General features: G+C 39.6%; 2 pseudogenes; both read right to left on the bottom strand.

Annotated features, from left to right (window-relative positions):
- Positions 1–3,354: 3,354 nt before the first annotated feature.
- Positions 3,355–4,229, bottom strand: LOC132677539 (metaxin-3-like; annotated as a pseudogene).
- Positions 4,230–15,360: 11,131 nt separating this feature from the next.
- Positions 15,361–17,261, bottom strand: LOC132671284 (transcription initiation factor TFIID subunit 9-like; annotated as a pseudogene).
- Positions 17,262–20,198: the final 2,937 nt, after the last annotated feature.

Raw genomic sequence — 20,198 nt, 5'->3', positions numbered from 1 at the left:
TAGAGACATGTGAACCAAAGGCAAAAACCTGCCAAGATTAAGGCAGTTTTTTTTTTTTTAATGTTTTATTTATTTTTGAGACAGACAGAGCATGAATGGGGGAGGGTCAGAGAGAGGGAGACACAGAATCTGAAACGGGCTCCAGGCTCTGAGCTGTCAGCACAGAGCCCGACGTGGGGCTTGAACTCACAGACCGTGAGATCATGACCTGAGCCGAAGTCGGACGCTCAACTGACTGAGCCACCCAGGTGCCCCAAGGTAGTTTTTTAATTGTTATTTATTTATCTATCTCTTACTGCTCCAGTCAATTAAAGGAAAAGTTTATTGAGGCCGGGGGAGGGGGGGGCCGCTTGTGGCTCTGGCAAGAGGTCCCCCTGCCGGCCAAGGAAGACCTTCCTGGGGCCATGTTGTTGGTGTGGCCGCACTTCTTGCGGGGGAGCGCTTATGGCAGATCATCTTGCCGCAGTTGTATTTCTGGGCCAGCCGGCGGAGGGAGGGCTCGATGCCACCTCGCAGGCGTAGCACCCAGTGCAGGGCGGACTCTCTGGATATTGTGGTCTGGGAGAGGGCGGCGTCCTCCAGCTGTTTGTCCTGCAAAAATCAGATGCTGCTGGTCAGGCAGGATGGCCTCCTTGTCTTGGATTTTGGCTTTGCCATTCTCAGTGGTGTCACTGGGCTCGACCTTGAGGGTGATGGTCTTGCCCATCAGGGTCTTCACAAAGATTTGTGTGTGTGCAGTTGCTGCCAGCCTGCCTCACTGAAGAGGAAGAGTATTATTTTTTAAATAGAATTTATTATCAAGTTAGCTAACATACAGTATATACAGTGTGCTCATGGCTTCAGGAGTAGATTCCCATGATTCATCACTTACATACAACACCCCAGTGCTCATCCCAACAAGTGCCCTCCTCAATGCCCATCACCCATTTTCCTCTCTCCCCTGCCCCCCCATCAACCCTCAGTTTCTTCTCTGTATTTAAGAGTCTCTTATGGCTTGCCTCCCTCTCTGTTTGAAACTAGTTTTTTTCCCCTTCCCTTCCCCCATGGTCTTCTGTTAAGTTTCTCAAATTCCACATATGAGTGAAAACATATGATCTCTGTCTTTCTCTGACTGACTTATTTCGCTTACCCTCCAGTTCCATCCATGTTGTTGCAAATGGCAAGATTTCATTCTTTCTCATTGCCATGTAGTATTCCATTGTACATATAAACCACATCTTCTTTATCCATTCATCAGTTGATGGACATTTGGGCTTTTTCCATAATTTGGATATTGTTGATAGTGCTGCTATAAACATTGGGGTACATGTACCCTTGTGAATCAGCACTCCTGCAACATCTTATTTTTTATTTTTTAAAAAGTATATACACGGGGCGCCTGGGTGGCTCAGTCGGTTGAGCGTCCGACTTCAGCTCAGGTCACGATCTCGCGGTCCGTGGGTTCGAGCCCCGCATCAGGCTCTGGGCTGATGGCTCAGAGCCTGGAGCCTGCTTCCCATTCTGTGTCTCCCTCTCTCTCTGCCCCTCCCCCGTTCATGCTCTGTCTCTCTCTGTCTCAAAAATAAATAAACGTTAAAAAAAAAATTAAAAAAAAAGTATATACACATAATATGCTTTTTTAAAAAAAATTTAAACCCAAGTTAGTTAACATATAGTGTAATAATGATTTCAGGAATAGAATTTAGTGATTCATCACTTACATAAACACCCAGTGCTCATCCCGACAAGTGCCCTCCTTAATGCCCATCACCCATTTAGCCCATCCCACCAGCCACCTTCCCACCATCAACCCTCAGTTTGTTCTCTGTAGTTAAGAGTCTCTTATGGTTTGTCTCCCTCTCTGTTTTTATCTTATTTTTCTTATCTTTCCCCTATGTTCATCTGTTGTGTTTCTTAAATTCCACATGTGAATGAAATAATAGATTTGTCTTTCTCTGACTGACTTATTTTGCTTAGCATAATATACTTTATTTCCATCCATGTTGTTGCAAATGGCAAGATTTCATTCTTTTTGATTGCTGTGTAATATTCCATTGCATGTATATACCACATCTTCTTTATCCATTCATCAGTAGATGGACATTTGGTCTCTTTCCATAATTTGACTATTGTTGATGGTGCTGCTATAAACATTGGGGTGTGTTATGCCCCTTTGAATCAGCTTTTTTGTATCCTTTGGATAAACACCTAGTAGTGCAATTGCTGGCTCATAGGGTAGTCTATTTTTAATTTTTTGAAGAACCTCCATACTGTTTTCCAGAGTGACTCACCAGTTTGCATTCCCACCAGTCGTGCAAGAACATTCCTCTTTCTTCACATTCTTGCCAGCACCTGTTGTTTCCTGAGTTGTTAATTTTAGCCATTCCAGCCGGTGTGAGGTGGTATCTCATTGTGGTTTTGATTTGTGTTTGCATTTCCCTGATGATGAGTGATGTTGAGCATCCTTTCATGTGTCTATTAGCCATCTGGATGTCTTCTTTGGAAAAGTGTCTATTCATGTCTTTTGCCCATTTCTTCACTGGATTATTTGTTTTTTGGGTGTTGAGTTTGATAAGTTCTTTATAGATTTTGGATACTAACCCTTTATCTGATATGTCATTTGCAAATATCTTCTTCCATTCTGTCAGTTGCCTTTTAGTTTTGCTGGTTGCTTCTTTCGTTGTGCAGAAGCTTTTTATTTTGATGAGGTCCCATGAGTTTTCTATTTTTCCTCCAAGTTCATTTAGTGTTCATCTTGATATTACATAAAGTGCATTGCCAAACTAGAATACAAACTATCAAATACAATTTAAAAAATTTAATTGATATTTAATGCAATTAAAAATAAAAGATGGCATAGAAAGTTCCTTTTGGTTTAGAGTCTTCCTTATACTTATTAGCAGTGTTTTTCTTTTTGCCTTCACATACTTAGTGTAAGAGATTACTGCAAAATCATGGGACTCCAAGGCAAACACTTGGGCATACAGCAGAGTGATGGTCATTGTAAGGAATTGCTTTCTTCCTATGGGAGAAGCAACTTGCATGTTGGCAGTTTCCGAGGAGGAAGTGGAGGGCTTTGTCATCCATCTCCAATACTAAATCTAAAATAACTGTTTAGGATGTCATGTCAAAAGTGACACAGTCTGGAGAACTGTTTCAAATGTTATAACTGAACTCTAGGAAAGTGCACTTAAAATTTTTTTTAATTTAATTTACTTATTTTGAGAAAGAGAGCATGAGAAGGGGAGGGGCAGAGAGGGGGAGTCAGAGAGAATCCCAAACAGGCTTGGCACTGCCAGTGCAGAGTCCGATGCAGGACTTGAACCCACAAACCAGAGACCTGCGCCAAAACCCAAGAGTCAGCCGTTTAACTGACTAAGCCACCCAGGTGCCCCTAAGAAAGTGCATGTTATAAAGAGGTGCAAGAAAGCCAACACACAGGCATCTGAGGTAGAAGGTGCATCTCCAAAGAAAAGCAGAGATGTTCTCAATCTGCTGACAGAAGGCGTAGGCACCTTTTGGCATGTCTGTGTATATGTGCTTCCATTTCTCAGAGGTGGTAGAGGGGAAGCTCTCCTCTCATGAGGAGGATACTGTATTCAGTGTTCCCTAAGACATTTTTTCCAGGCAGGGTCAAACTGAAGAGAAAGGACCTTACGAAGCAAACCAAAAATTTTGCCACACTTTCAATCCAGAATGTGGAAGAACTGCAAAAGCAGCTTCTTTTCTAGGAGAGCAGTGTAAGCCAGTATATCTGCCCCTGTTTTGCTGAGAGTTCATAGTCAGAATTCTTTTCGTTTTCTTAAGAATTCTAGTATTTTGCGGGCACCTGGGTGGCTCAGTTGGTTAAGCATCCAACTTTGACTCAGGTCATGATCTCACGGTTCATGGGTTCGAGCCCCGCATCGGGCTCTGTGCTGACAGCTCAGAGCCAGGAGCCGGCTTCGGATTCTGTCTCCTTCTCTCTCTGCCCCTCCCCCACTCACACTCTGGGTCTCTTTCTTTCAAAAATAAATAAACATTAAAATTTTTAAAAAAAATTTTAGTATTTTTGCCAGCTGAGAAATAACGCTGTAGTCAGTGGTCAAAATTGGTACCTCTTCTCTTGAACCTCTGTGTCTTACCTATGATACTGATGTTCAAGAGTGCACCAGAAAATTTGGCATAAACCATCACCACCAGGGACTCACTGTGTATAATGGGAGCCCCCAGCCACTTCTCCAGCAGCTGAGCTCCAAGGGGGCCACCATCTTGCTAGGGCTGAACTTTGCCACTCTTAAGTCTCTTTTAATCAATAGAATGGCCACTCTTTCTTTGTTACTAGTTTCATCTTGGTTTTGTTTTATGCCATCTATTTATTGAAGAAACTGGGTAATTTGTCATATGGGATTTCTCACATTATGGATTTGGATTTGTAATCTTATGATGTGATTTAACATATTTATCTACCCTTCCCATATTCTGTATAAACTGATATCTACATCTGGAGGCTTGATGACGTTTGCTTTTGTCAAGAATACTTCATAAGCAGTGCTCTATAGGTTCTACTGCATCAGATCAGAAGGCACAGGGCGTTGTCGTTCAACTTGTAGTGATGTTGAGATTAACCAATAGGTTCAGGAGTTTCCAGCCTGGTTTAAACTTTGTCATCAACTTTTCATCCAATACTTTTAATAATAATTGATGATCATTGCCTAGATCCATTATTTCATAAAGGAGTGCAAATGGTGGTTTTTCTATTTACACCAATTTTTTTTTTTTGCATTTATTAGCTATAGTTTTTCTGCAAATTACTTTCTGTCATCATAGATTCCAATAGCTTGAAATACGGGTCTTGCAGGAAAGGCACCTGGATCTTTCCCTTCAAAAAAAAAAATCAACTTTCAGAATAATGAGATGGTACTTTAGTAACATCCAGGGGTAACAAATGAGGTGTTTTTTTTTAAGGTACTATAGTTTGGGGTGGGCTTATTATGCAGCAATAGATATTCAAAACAATGAGTCACAAAGGATCAGCATGTAGCGATGAGGTTTCAAAAACTTATCATTATGAACTCATTGATTTTTATATATTCTAAGTGTTTTCATTCTTTGTAGTTAATACTTTTCTTGATGCTGAAATTGTATATAAATGTGTATGTATATGTATATACATATATATACTTTTATTTTCCTTTCATTAGTACATAAAAAGTATAATACTATACATACCTTTCTGCATGCCACCTTTTTCACTTTTCTCCTGGAGATCACTCTTCAGCAATATATAGAGATGTTCTTCATTCTTTTTAGAGTTTAATAGTGCATGTATGTATTATGGTTTATTCACCTGTCCTGTCCTCTATAGAAAGACATGCGGGGGGTGCCCGGCTGGCTCAGGTTGTAGAGCACGTGACTCCTAGTCTCAGGGTCCTGAGTTCAAGCCCCACGTTGGGAGTGGAGCCTACTGTAAAAATAAAAAAGACATACCAGCTGTTTGCAATTTTTTATTATTACAAAATATGCTGCATTAAATAGCCTTGAGCCTCCATCATTTCAAGTGTTTGCCATTTTATCTCAAGTATATATACCTAGAAGGGAGGTTGCTTGGACAAAGGGTAAATGCACCTGTAATTCTGCTGGCTGTTGTCAAATCTGGCTCCAAGGTTGTACCATTTTCATCCCCATCAGCAACACATGAAAATACCTGCTTCTCTGCAGTCTCACCAACTCAGTCTGTGGTCAAGTTTGGGATTTCTACAGATCTGATAGATAAGTAATGGTATCTCAGTTCAGTTTAAATATGTATTTGTCTTAGAATGAGCAAGGTTAAGCATCTTTACATATGTTTCAGAGTATTTGCATTTATTTTTCTATAATTTTCCCATTTTTCTACTGGGTTGTTAGACTAGGATTTGAGTTTCTTTTCAATAGTTAGAAATTTTATATATATCAAGGATATTGGCTGTTTGTGATATTAGTTACAGTTTTGTCCCATTTTTTAAATTTAACTTTTGACATTGCTGATGGTATTTTAACTTTTGACATTGCTGATTGTATTTTGGGCAGCCATTTAATTTCTTTTTTAATTTTAGCTAGACAAATTTACCCATTTTTCCTTTATTGATTCCAGATATGGAATCATAGTTAGGAAAGTCTTCCTCCTTCCTAGGTTGTAAAGAAATTGACCTATGTTTTCCTCTAGTATTTGAGTGATTTAATTTTTTTACATTTAGATACCTGACCCGTTTGGAATTTATCCTAGTGTAAGGTGTGAGGAATGGATCCAATTTTACTTTATCCACATGGCTATCAGTTTTCCAATGCCATTTGTTTATCAAACACTAAATTTCCATATGCCTTTGGAATGTATCTTTGGATTTTATATCCTCTTCCATTAGCCATCTGTCTACGCACCAATAACATAATGTTTTAATTACAGGGGCTTTATAAATGTTTCAGTGTGGGGTAGGACTAGTCCCCCATTGCTATGTTTTGGGGATAGGGGGAGATTCCTGGCTAGTCTTTTGTCCCATTAAAGTTATTTTCCAAAATAACTTTATAATTGACTTGTCTGGCTCCAGAAAAAAAAATAATAACTTGGATATTTTTCTTGGGATCACATTAAGTCTATAAATTTTAACTTGGAGAAAGCTCATATCTTTCTGATACTGATTCTTTTCTGATAAAAAAGATGGCATCTTTTTCCATTTGTTCAAGTCTACTTTTTGTCCCATAAGAATGTTTTATGGTTTTTCTCATGTAGGTTTTACACAATTCTCATTAAATCTGTGCTGCATTTTGTTTTATTTTGCTTACGGTATTGTAAATGGCATCTGGGATCTTCTTTTTCATTATTTTTTCCAAGTGGTTACTATTGTGACTGTTTCTTCCCAGAGGTGATGAAAACTTTATTTCTGTATGTTAATTTTATATCTTTCTACTTTACAAAATCCTTTTACTATTCACAGGAGGTTTTCACTCATTACAAGTTTCTTAGAAACATATCGTCTGCACATGTATGTAATTTTATCTCTTCTTTTTAAATTCTTATGCCTCTTGGGGCACCTGAGTGGCTTAGTCGGTTAAGCTTCTGACTCTTAATTTCTATTTAGGTCATGATCCCAGGGTCGTGGGATTGAGCCCCATGTCGACTCTGGGCTGACAGTGCAGAGCCTGCTTGGGATCCTCTCTCTCTCTCCTTCTGCCCCTCTCTCCCCCTTTGCACTCTCTCTCTCTAAAACAAAACAGAACAAAACAAAGCAATTCTTATGCTTCTAATTGTTTTTTCTTGTATTAAATTAGTGGCCATCCTTGTCTTATTTCTGATTTTTGCCTTGAGTTCTAACGCTGATTATCTGATATCGACTGAGTGTCTTACAATTCAATTTAGGTTCTGACAATAACTACCCACAGTTAGTGAAAACTCCACAGGTTAATGTTCTCAGTCCCACAAGACTGACTCCACATCAGATGCTGGTTGAAAGTTCTGGGTGGTGTTCCAAAGCTGCTTGCACTTTTGTTTTGCTGGCTACATCTGCCTTGCTGGGGCTTCTTACAACCGCCTCAGGTTGGTAATTCACTAGAATCACTCACAGAGCTCAGGAAAATGCTATATTCACACTTACCATTTTATTATAAAGGATACAAATGAACAGCCAAGTGTAGAGTACATAGGGCAAGGTCTTGAGGGGAAGGGGCTGGGCCACAGAGTTTCCATGCCCTCTCCTTACAGAATCTAAGCCTGCTACCCTGCAAGCCTATCAAGGTTTTTACTAACGGGAATCTCCCTTGGCCTTGTGGTTCAGGATTATTAAATCATTGTCTGCATGATTGGACTCAATCCGGAGCCCCTCTCCCTTTCCCCAAAGTTGGTATGGGTTGGGGGGGGAGGGGGGTTGCTGAGATTTCCAACCCTCTAATCACATGGTTGGCTCCTCTGGCCCTAGCCCCTGTCCTGAGGCTATCAAACCCCTCCCATGAATCATTGCTATGAATCATTTTATTAGCACAAACTCAAGGATTGAGTTTCTAAAGTATTGAGTTTATAAACTCAAGTGTCAAGGGACTTGTTATGAATAATAAGACATTGCTATCAACTCAGGAAATTTCTAGGGTTTTTGAAGCTCTGTGACAGAAACCTAGGACAAAAACCAAGTTTATTTTTTATTATATCACAAACAGGAAAGCCTCTAGTGTTTGCCCACTAATATTGATGTTAAATTTTGGGTCAAGACGTATAATGGAAGTATCCCTCAATTTCTGTTTCATTGAGTCTTTAACATGTATGGGCTTTGAATTTGTCAAATGCCTTTTCAGGATCTATGGAGGTTATTAGTTCATTTTCTGCTTACATGTATACATTTGTTACATTATGTTGACAGATTTCCTCATATTAAATGATCTTTGTATTCCAGAAATAAATCCCACGTGGTTATGTATTTATTTAATGTGCTATTGAGTTATGTTTGCTAATGCTTTACCTTTTTATTCATTTACTATCCATATTATACTTTTTTCACAAAAAGAAATTAGAAGTTATTTCTTCATCTTCTATGCTCTAGGATTGTTGAAGTAACATTCAGATGATCTTTTCTTTAAAGGTTTAGTATGAGTTCTCTGTGAAGCCATCTTGGCCTGATACTTTTTTTTTGGGTTTCTGTTTTACAAATTTGTATTTCTGTATAATTCTGTCTGTTGAGACTTTATGTCTCTACTGAGGTCAATTTTGGTAAATTACATTTGCCTAGAAAGTTATCTATTTCATTGAGATTTTCACATTTATTTGCATAAAATTATACAAATTAGTAGGCTATGTTTTAATGGCCACGTATCCCTTATCATTTAACTTGTATATTTGTACCTTCTCTCTTAAAGAAAAAGCTATCTAGGGGCGCCTGGGTGGCTCCGTTGGTTAAGCATCAGACTTTGGCTTAGGTCATGATCTCACGATCCGTGAGTTCGAGCCCCACGTTGGGCTCTGTGCTGACAGCTCAGAGCCTGGAGCCTAGAGCCTATTTCAGATTCTGTGTCTCCCGCTCTCTCTGACCCTCCCCCATTCATGCTCTGTCTCTCTCTGTCTCAAAAATAAATAAACGTTAAAAAAAAAAAAAAAAAGAAAAAGCTATCTAATAGTTGTCTACATTATTAGTGTTTTCAAATAATGAGCCTTCCTATTAAGTGCTACTTTTACTGTTTCTGTTTTCTTGGTTCACTAATTTTTCAGCCTTAGCTTATTAATTCCTTCCTAGTGCTTTCCTTTGGTTTTCTTTGAACTTTTTCTGTCTCTGTGATGCCAATGTTTCACTTACTTACTTTCATTTCATTGATATAGGTATCTAATGGTATGAAATTTCCTCTGACACTGGTTTTTACTGTGGATCATTTTTTCAGATGTGATGATTTCATTATTAGTAGTATTACTTTCAAAAATTTAGAGTTTTTTATTTTCCCTTCTTTGCAGGGATCACTTAAAAATATGTACATTAAGGGGCACCTGGGTGGCTCAGTTGCTTAAGCATCTGACTTTGGCTCAGGTCATGATCTCACAGTTTGTGAGTTCGAGCCCCACGTCGGGCTCTGTGCTGACAGCTTGGGGCCTGGATCCTGCTTCGGATTCTGTGTCTCCCCCTCTCTCTGCCCCTCCCCCGCTCGCCCTCTGTCTCTGTTTCAAAAATAAACATTAAAAAAAATTAAAAAGAAAAAGTATGTGCATTAAAAGAAACTTTTCCAAGTGGAAGAAACTTGCTTATTATCACAGTTGCTAGCACTGCAGTCAGACAGCACTGTGTGTTGTTTGCATTTTATTGCATTTTTTCTTTATGGCCTGAGATAGACATATTCCATTCCATGTGCAATTCAAACTGAGGTGTATTCCCTAACATTGGGATTCAGAACTTGATATATATTTGTAAGAGTTACCACATTGGGGGCGCCTGGGTGGCTCAGTAAGTTAAGTGTCTGACTCTTGATTTCAGCTCAGGTCATGATTTCCCAGTCCGAGTTCGAGCCCTGCATCAGGCTCTTGGCTGAAAGTGCAGAGCCAGGTTAGGATTCTCTCTCTCCCTCTCTCTCTCTCTCCTACTCTCTCTCTCTCTCTCTCTCTCTCAAAATAAATAAATAAACTTAAAAAAAAAAACACTTGAAAAAAAAGTTACCGTATTGATTATGTTGTGAGGTCAGCGCAACTCAAAGTAGCATCTACTGTGTCACTAAGCACACAGCAGTTCACCTGATCCCCCTACTTTGGTAGCAAGACTTTCCCCATGAAGGAAGTGGTGAATTGATTTATATTCTGGAGCAAGCTTCTTATCTCACTGCATCTGGTAACCACAGTTCATGAACTGGCTCCACCTATAACCACATTTTCGTAGCACTGGATTAGGTGTCCTAAATCCGTATTCATTTTTTTGTCCATGTGATTTGTTTTCAACTGAGAGTAATGTGTGAAACTCTTCTCTTGTCTCTGTGTTTCTGGTTCAGCTGCTGCATTTCCCGGAGTTTTTACTTTATGAAAGTTGTTTGCTGTGTTATGAAGCAGATTTATATCTCCATGGTTAATTGAGCCGTTAACGTTATTAAAAAGCCTTCCTTTTTCTTTTTAATGCTTCTAGGTTGGAATTCTGCCTTGACAGATAAGATATCAATGACATGATTCTTGTATTCTTTGTGTTTTATGTTTTGCTAGTATATATTTGTCTGTCCATCATGTTATTTTTAAACATTTTTTGGTTCTTTGTTTTAGGTGTGTGTCTTCTATGTAACAGGGTTAGACTTTGCTCTGATGATTCAAAAAAACTTTTATTTAATATGTGAGTTTGCCTCATTTATATTATTGATAGAGAATAACATGTTTTTTCTTTTTTTATTAAAAATTTTTTAATGTTTATTTACTTTTGAGAGAGAGAAAGAGAGCAGGGGAGGGGTGGAGAGAGAGGGAGACACAAAATCTGAAGCAGGTTCCTGGCTCTGAGCTGTCAGCACAGAGCCTGACAGGGAGCTCGAATCCACAAACCGTGACATCATGACCTGAGCCAAAGTCAGACACTCAACTGACTGAGTTACCCAGGCACCCCTAACATGTTTTTTTTTTCTTTTTCAATTTAAAATATTTCACTATATGGTTATCTGCTTCTCTTTCTCTTTCTTTCGAGCTTCAAAAAAATATTTCTTTTGGAATTTAGGGAGCTCTAAATTTTGTTCTAATTATTACCTTCATAATAATTCCTTTGCAAAATACCATTTTCCTTCGTCTTTTTAAGATAATAGCCTACCAGTCCCCCACTTTGAGCATTATTAACATTAACAAGTTACAACTTCTTCACCTTCTGCTCCCTCTCCCTGACATCTGGTTAAAAGTAATATATTATTATTACCTCTTAATAACTGTAAGACGATTGGTGAGCTTACCCCGTTTTTCATATATTCTCCCTTTCTTGGGGCACCCAAGTGGTTCAGTCGGTTAAATGTCCGACTCTTGATGTCAGCTCAGGTCTTGATCTCAGGATTGTGAGTTTAAGCCCCGCATTAGGCTCTTTGTTGAACATGAAGCCTACTTAAAAAAAAAAAAAAAAAAAAAGATTTATATTTTTCCCTTTCTTTCCCCCATTTTTGATATTGCACTTTATCTATAGTGTCAGAGCATGGAACAAGTACATGCTATTCTGTCACCCTTACTCTTGACGTTTGCTATTAGTTCTACAACTAAATATGTTCCATATTTACCTCCAATCCTTGTTTTGAAGCTTTTCTAGTTGTTTCACGGTTGTATGAAGTTCATTTTCTAGTAGATTCTTCAGGAATGATCTCATTTGCCAAGGTTTTGGATGTTCATAACTATTTGTCTATTGCCTTTATGCTTTCTGGTCATTTTAGCTGGATATAAAATGCTTGGCCCACATTTCCTTGAGTATTTTAAGTATGTTACTTTATTGTCTTCTGGCATAAAGTGTTTTGGTCAAAAACACTGATGCAAACCTGATTTGCTTTTACTTACAAGTAATTCAGTCTTCTTGCTTCACCCAAGGTCATTCCCCTTCCTGGGATAGCCCACATCTGGTGACTGCTTGGGATAGGAATATAAGGGCCCGGTCTCACTCCATCTACAGACAACTCTGAAGGGTCATCTCACCTTCAAAGGACCTCCTAGGGCCAACTCAGGCCTGGTTGAGATTTTATCACAGCCCAACTTCTCCCTCTAATACAATAATGTTAATAATAGAAAAGCCCAAACCTGCTTTTCCCCTTTCCCTTCTCAGGTGTTGGTACCGAGAATACGATCTAACTGATATCATATGATCTCTGTTTCAGAGTATGCTTCTCAAAGACCTTAACCCACAGTACCGTTTTCATGAGGGGAGAGGCAGAGACTTAACACACCATCTCACCTCCAACTTACTCTGCTCTTTTGCTCTAAAAAAAACCCCTATGTTTGCTCTTGCCTAGAGATGGAAAGCAAATATGTAGCTTCAGTAAACTGCCTGCTTAAAAGCCTCACCCCCCAACTTTGTTTAGAACCCATATTTGTGGGGTTTCCAGTGGGGGAGGGGCAAAGAGAGAGGGAGACAGAAAATACCAAGCAGGCTCCATGTTGTCACCGCAGAGCCTGATGTGGTGCTCGAACCCATGAACCATGAGATCATGACCTAAGCTGAATTCCCACGCTTAACTGACTGAGCCCCCCATGTACCACCCCCCACTTTTTAAAAGTTTATTTATTTGGTTTCTTTCTTTCTTTCTTTCATGTTTACTTATTTATTTTTAATGGTTTTTTTTTTCAACGTTTTTTATTTATTTTTGAGACAGAGAGAGACAGAGCATGAACGGGGGAGGGTCAGAGAGAGAGGGAGACACAGAATCGGAAACAGGCTCCAGGCTCCGAGCCATCAGCCCAGAGCCTGACGCGGGGCTCGAACTCACGGACCGCGAGATCGTGACCTGGCTGAAGTCGGACGCTTAACCGACTGCGCTACCCAGGCGCCCCTTAATGTTTATTTTTGAGAGAGAGAGACAGAGTGTGAGCAGGGGAGGGGCAGAGACAGGGGGAGACAGAGAATCTGAAGCAGTCTCAAGGCTCTGAGCTGTCAGCATAGAGTCTGATGCAGGGCTCGAACCCATGAACCATGAGATCATGACCTGAGCTGAAGTCTGATGCTTAACCAACTGAGCCACCCAGGTGCCCATGGTTTCCTTTTTTCTTAATAAGCGTAGCCTTCAGTATCTCAAACAAATTAAGAGCTGAGATAGGATATCAAAAGTGTCACCACTTGTGAGCATGAGGAGAGTAGTGAAAGGTGCCAGAGGTGTGAAAGGTGCCAATTTCCACTGGTGTGACAGCGTTTGTGCCCTCGGTGCTTGGCTGCACTTCAGACCCTCCTTTCAGCCACCAGCCCCCATCACCCCATTGCCCCATCGTCCCATTGCCAAAACCAGCTGTGGGTCTTAGGACTGTTTGGATAATTTAAAAATCTTTCCTTCAAGCAGAGAATGGGAACAGTATAAATAATATCTGGATAGTGTTTGGCAATTGTTTTGATAGGGGAAAAAGAAAGTAAGACCCTTTTGATCAGTCTGTCTCTGAGTGCAATTTCAACTTCTATCCTATTTGTATAATATGAAATCAAAGTAGTCTTATTTATAGAGGGGCATTCCCCTCTATATTTTGGCAGACTCTGGAATGAGATCTGCTCTATAAAGTTGTTACTCCTATTTTCAAATCCACTATTTCATTTTTACACAAAATAATACTGAGGGACGGTGACAGTGATCGCTGCTTTCCGTGTTCCTGACTTTAAGGCGGTGCATTTAATCATTTAATATGGCTAATATTTAGCCATTTAATATGATGTTTGCTCTTAGTTTCTTGGAAAGGAAAATAGACTTTTTTTTTAAATTAAAAAAAATGTTTATTCATTTTTGAGAGAGAAAGAGAGAGACAGCGAGAGTGGGGGAGGGGCAGAGAGAGAGGGAGACACAGAATCTGAAGCAGGCTCCAGGCTCTGAGCTGGCAGCACAGAACCCACAGACTCTGAGATCATGACCTGAGCCAAAGTTGGCTGCTTAAACAACTGAGTCACCCAGTGCTCCAAAAAAATAGATTAACTCTTTGTCATAGTTAGGAAATACCCTGTGTGCCTTGTTCTACTCAGCGTTTTTGCCAGAAGTGGTTCTTGAATTTTCTCAGCTTCTATCTAATATAATTGTATAATTCTCAATTTAATTTTATCAATTAGATTGATGGATTTCCTATCTTTAAAGGCCTGAAGTAAATTCTATTTTTTTAGGTTTATTCTTAGGTGGTTAATAGTTTTTGTTGCTATTGTGCCTGGAACCTTATTTGCTATTACATTTTCTAATTGGTTATTGCCGGTATATAGGAAAGCTATTGATTTTTCCACTTTGATCTTGTATGTGGTCACCTTGCTAAATTCCCTTATTAGTTCTAATAGTTTGTCAATTGATTTTTTTAGGTTTTTCTGTGTAAGTGATAGTATCCTCGGCAGCTAATGACACTTTGCCTCTTTCTTTTTTAATGTTTATACCTCCTATTGCTGTCCTTCCCTTCTTGAATTGGAGAGAACATCTGATACCATTTTGAATAGTAATGGTGATAAAGGTCCTTCTTTTCTTGCTTCTGACTTCAATTGGAATGTGTCTATTGTTTCACCATTAGGTGTGGCATTTGCTGTCAGTTTTTATCATTGTTTTACCAAAAACAAACAACGTATGACATTAAGTTTCCTAGTTTCTGGGAGATTTTTTTTTCTTTTAGATCATTAACGGGTATTGAATTTATTAAGATAGTCATATTTAAACTTATTGATTATGAATATAATAAGTTAAATTGATATATATTCTAACAGTGAACAATCTTAGCAATGCTGGGATAAATCCTCTTTGGACTTGATGAATTGTTCTTTTAATACACTGCTGGATTTAATTTGTTAACATTTTATTTAGGATTTTTGCTTCACTGTTCATACGTGGAATCATGTATATATTTTTTCTCTTGTCCTCATCTACCTTTGTTTTCAGGATATGCTTGTCAGTGAAATGTATCGGGTGGCTTTCCATCTTTTCTTTCTTCTCTTTTTTCTTTTTTAATCTTATCCTTCTTTCTTTTTTTTTGGATGAATGACAATTTCATTTTTTACACTTAAAGACTGATTAAAAATGATTACTAATGCTATAAAGAAAACCCAACATCTCAGTTGAGAAGTATGGTAACTATATTTACTCACTAATTACTATTTAAGTTTTGTAAAACAACTTGAAAACATCAACATGCGTGTTTAATGCCAGTACAATGGATTCAAGACCAAGTATACATATTACATGGTACACACACCAAGGCTGGTTCAAGACCAAGTATACATATTACATGTTACACGCACCAAGGCTGGATTATAAATGATCATAGTGGTCATCATCATCATCATCATTATTGTCACCTTCACATTTCATTTAATACCTTTGAAGATTCATTGGCAGTATCTTGTGATAACAACATATTAGTGGCCATGGATTAATCGATCATTCTTTTTTTAAAATTTCTTTAAGTTTACTTATTTATTTTCAGAGAGAGAGAGAGAGTGTGAGCAGGGTAGGGGCAGAGAGAGGGGGAGAGAGAAATCCCAAGCAGGCTCTGCACTGTCAGCAGGCCCGATCTCGGGCTTGATCTCGTGAGATCATGACCTGAGCCCAGATCAAGAGTCTGTGGCTTAACCAACTCAGCCACCCAGCCACCCCGGGATTAATCAGAACATTCTGATTAATCAGCAACATCTGCTGACGTTGTAGGAATTGAGGCTTTCACATCTGGGGACTGTGAAGTGGGCATCTGTATGGCAATCCCTTGCCTTATGAGGGACATTGGAGTCCCTACCTTAGCTGAAACAGACATGATTTGTGGGGTTGGTGTGCCTATAGTGGGAGTACTTGGGCTGCTAGCAACTGAACCAACATTTAGCCATGGAGCTATTATTCTTCCTGTAGAAGTAGTTGCTTTTTTTGGTAGAGGCTTAAGTGTGTAGTTTGGAGCAGTCAAGCAATATTGATCAAATGGCAATCTGGGGCCTGAATATGGCTTGATCAATGGAAAAGAGGTTTGATTTCTTTGCCTGGCAATATCTAATAAAAATTCTCCTGGGGGAGGAGAGGTAAAAGACTGGTCAGAGCAACACTGGATTGCCAATTGCACATTATCTGCATCAACAATAGCTATCTTAGCATGGCTTCAATAAATTTTTGTATCATTTAGAATTGTGGTCACAAATTATAAGGCAAACTCCAACACCTGATTTGTAATTTTCGCCTCACATCTGTAATCTCCATATCTCTCAGGATTTCAGCCATTATCTGTGCATCTTTTTGTTTTATTTTTATTTTTTTTAACGTTTTATTTATTTTTGAGACAGAGAAAGACAAAGCATGAACGGGGGAGGGTCAGAGAGAGGGAGACACAGAATCTGAAACAGGCTCCAGGCTCTGAGCTGTCAGCACAGAGCCCGATGCGGGGCTCGAAATCACGGACCGGGAGATCATGACCTGAGCCGAAGTCGGAGGCTTAACCGACTGAGCCACCCAGGCGCCTCCTATTTTTAAATGTTTATTTGTTATTGAGAGAGCACAAGCAGGGGAGGGGCACAGAGAGAGGGGGACAGAGGATCTGAAGTGGGCTCTGCATTGACAGCAGTGAGCCCGATATGGGGCTTGAACTCACAAACCAGGAGATCATGACCTGAGCTGAAGTTGGATTGACTGAGCCACCCAGGTGCCCTATCTGGGCATCTTAAAAAAAAAAAAAGTTTTTGGGGGGCGCCTGGGTGGCTCAGTGGGTTAAGCGACTGACTTCGATTCAGGTCATGATCTCACAGGTTCGTGGGTTTGAGCCACGCATCGGGCTCTGTGCTGACAGCTCAGAGCCCCTGGAGCCTGCTTGGGATTCTGTGTCTCCCTCTCTCTCTGCCCCTCCCTCGCTCATGTTCTGTCTCTCTCTCTCTCTCAAAAATAAACATTAAAAATTTTTTTTAAGTTTTTTTTTTTGTTTTTGTTTTTTTTTTTTTTTTTGAGAGAGAGAGAGAGAGTATGTGCGTGTGTGAGCAGGGGGAGGGGCAGAGAGAGGGAGAGAGAGAAATCCCAAGCAGGCTCTGCACTGTCAGCAGGCCCGATCTCGGACTTGATCTCGTGAGATCATGACCTGAGCTTAAATCAAGAGTCCGATGCTTAACTGACTGAGCTACCCAGGCGCCCATCTGTGCATCTTTTGGCATGCTCTTGGGAGAAGCCGTCTCGCCAGACTCCATGATATCCAGTCATCAGACTTCTTGAGCTAAATCACCCACATGAGTGTATTTCAGTCCCGTTCTTGATACAAGTTCTTTGCCTGGCATGGTTTTCCCCACTCTGGGCATAGCTTGCCTGCCCCACTCTCCAGCTCTGCCCCAACATGTGCACTGACTAGTGGACAGAATGTTCAGCCTTTTCCTATTACCTTAATTTGTGTAATAAGTGAGAATTATGTATTCTTTGAAGCATTCCTCTCTTAGACTCTGATATTGTGCTACTTTCATAATTTGAATTGAGAAACATTTCAATTTCTTATATGCTCTGAAGTCAACTTCAATAAATGAGAAATAATCTGTTCCTTGATGGTCAACTAGAACTCATCTGTTTATAATTTTCAGCCTGCTACCTTTTAAAATTGTAGCTCAATAACAATATTTTTAGTTTTCCTATCGTTATTGCTCTATTTGGTCTTCTAATTCTTCTTGGACTAATTTCAGCCACTCGTTCTTACCAGAAAACATACCAGAAATTATGGTTTTTAACTGATAAAGATGTTGATATCAGAACAGTCATGAATTTGGTATTTATTTTTGGGCAGTGAAAACCCAGCTAATATCAAAGGCCGCCCTTGGCCTGCCACTAATAGATTATCACCTGCAATTGATTATCACCTGAATGAAAGATGCACTGAAGGCAAAGCTTTGGGGAATCAAATGGTCTCTGCTACAGAAAAGCATGAGAACAGGGGGCTTTGGGAACTACAGTGAAGAGGAGTTTCTTTCTGGACAGAGTAAAGGCAAAATTGTCGAGCTCAATACCCTACAATTTTGGCTCAAGACAAGTCCCAAACCATTGACTTTCTGTGTCTAAGAAAAATAATTTACCTCTTACAGCCATGGGACTGTGTATAGTGGAAAATCAAATCCAAAGCGTGGTGCTGGAAATTATCGTAGTACAATGTCAGGTGTATCGACAGCTTTGCCAGGCCTCTTGTGTGAATGCTGGCGCACTGACCAGAAAAGAAAGCATTCGGATGACGTGAAGCATTCAAAATCCTACCCCCTTGAACCTTCCTCGCCAGCAGAAGTTCCTCTTCCTCTGCTGAGGTTAATGAGCGACTCCTGATAATCCTTGTCAACAGGAAGAAGTAGTGACATAGTTCTGTGAAAGGCTTCTGTTGACCCCTTCTGGTAAATCAAGAATGTGCCAGGATCACAGCATCTTAGATTCAATGAAATAAAACCAACTCCATGAAAATACATTGCAAGGGTGTTTCTGGAGGTTCAGTGTTCTAGTGAGTGTCACAATGTCCCCTCTCAAGTACGTGTTGCTTCACCTTATACCCTCCTACCATATGAAATGGGAAGAGTATCATATTTCATTGGTTCACATTAAAAAATAATTTATTAAAGTAAAATTCACATAAGTTAACCATTTCAACGTGAACCATTCAGTGGCATTTAGTACATTCACAATGTTTTTTCCTCACATTTTAACATCTCAGACATGAGAATTCATCTTGCAATGAATGGTATGTTATGGTTTAATTGATAGTGCTTTTAAAAAAAAAACTTAAAAAAAAGTTTTATTTATTTATATCTGAGAGAAGGGTGGGGGGGAGAGAAATAGAGAGAAAGAGAGAGAGTCCCAAGTAGGTTCTGCACTGCCAGTGCAGAGCCTAATGTGGGACTTGAACTCATGAACTGTGAGATCATGACCTGAGCCGAAATTAAGAGTTGGATGCTTAACCAATTGAGCCACCTAAGGGCCCCTAATTGATAGTGCTTTTAAAAATCTTTGTAGTGAAATATGAACGAAGGGACACCTTTCAGTTGATGGTGACTTAGAATAGTAGAAATATGGTACTTGGTGGTCTTAGATTTTTGAGGAGCATACATCATATCTGGGTGTCTTTCACCCCACTTCTTTACTGAGTGACCTGAAAGGCTGTCAGCTTTGGGAAGAATCCAGAACAAAGGAAAACTGTCCAGTTGGTCTAGGCTGCAATGTGAATAGGCCCCTTGGTTTCCATGACCCACCAGATCCAATCATGTTGATATCACCATGCTGATGGAGCAAGCCCAGAAGGAACATTGCAGAAGAAGCCCCTGGGATTTATGAAGAAAGCTGTGCACTGTTTGGCAAATAACTGATCTTCCTTGGAGAAACAGCTTTATCTTACTATGGGGCCCTGATAGACACTGAATGCTCGTCCATGGGACAATCAGGTGACCTTGCAAACTGAACTGCCCAACACGGCCTGCAAACTATTTGGTCCACTATAAAGTCCTTAGTGTCCACAGCATTCATCCTCAAGAAGAAAGGATATAAATGAGTCCAGACCTAAGCTCGTTCTTTTTTGCTACTCATCTTTTGACCAACACCTATGGTCTCAGGAGGCAGAGATTGTCTGAATGGATGAAAAAGAGCAAAACTCAAATATCTGCTATGTGTAAGAGATGCACTTAAAATGTAAACAAACTGGGGTGCCCGGCTGACTCAGTTGGTAGAACATGTGACTCAATCTCAGGGTCATGAGTTCAAGCCCCACGTTGGGCGTGGAGTCTATTGAGGAAAAAATTAAAATGTAAACATACCAAAAAGATGAAAGAAAACAGAAGGAAAAAGATATACCATGAAACAGCAAGCTTGTGAAGGCTGGAGTGGCTATAATATCAAATAAAGTATAAGACAAAGACTCTTACCAGAGATAAAGATATTTCATAATAATAAATGGGTCAATTCACCAGAGAGATATAACAATTATAAATGTGTATATGCCTAATAACAGAGATTCAAAATACATGGAACAAAAAAAGGACAGAATTAAAGGAAGAAACAGATGATTCCACAATCATAGTTAGAGATTTTAATCCCCTCTCAGCAATTGATACAATAGACAAAAAAATCAATAAAAGCAGATTATTTGAACAATACTGTCAATCATCTTGACC

Source organism: Panthera onca, chromosome C1, assembly GCF_046562875.1.
Source record: "Panthera onca isolate mPanOnc1 chromosome C1, mPanOnc1 haplotype 2, whole genome shotgun sequence".
Taxonomy (NCBI): domain Eukaryota; kingdom Metazoa; phylum Chordata; class Mammalia; order Carnivora; family Felidae; genus Panthera; species Panthera onca.
The sequence above is the reverse complement of the archived record's forward strand: the minus strand, read 5'-3'. Positions and strand labels throughout refer to the sequence as shown.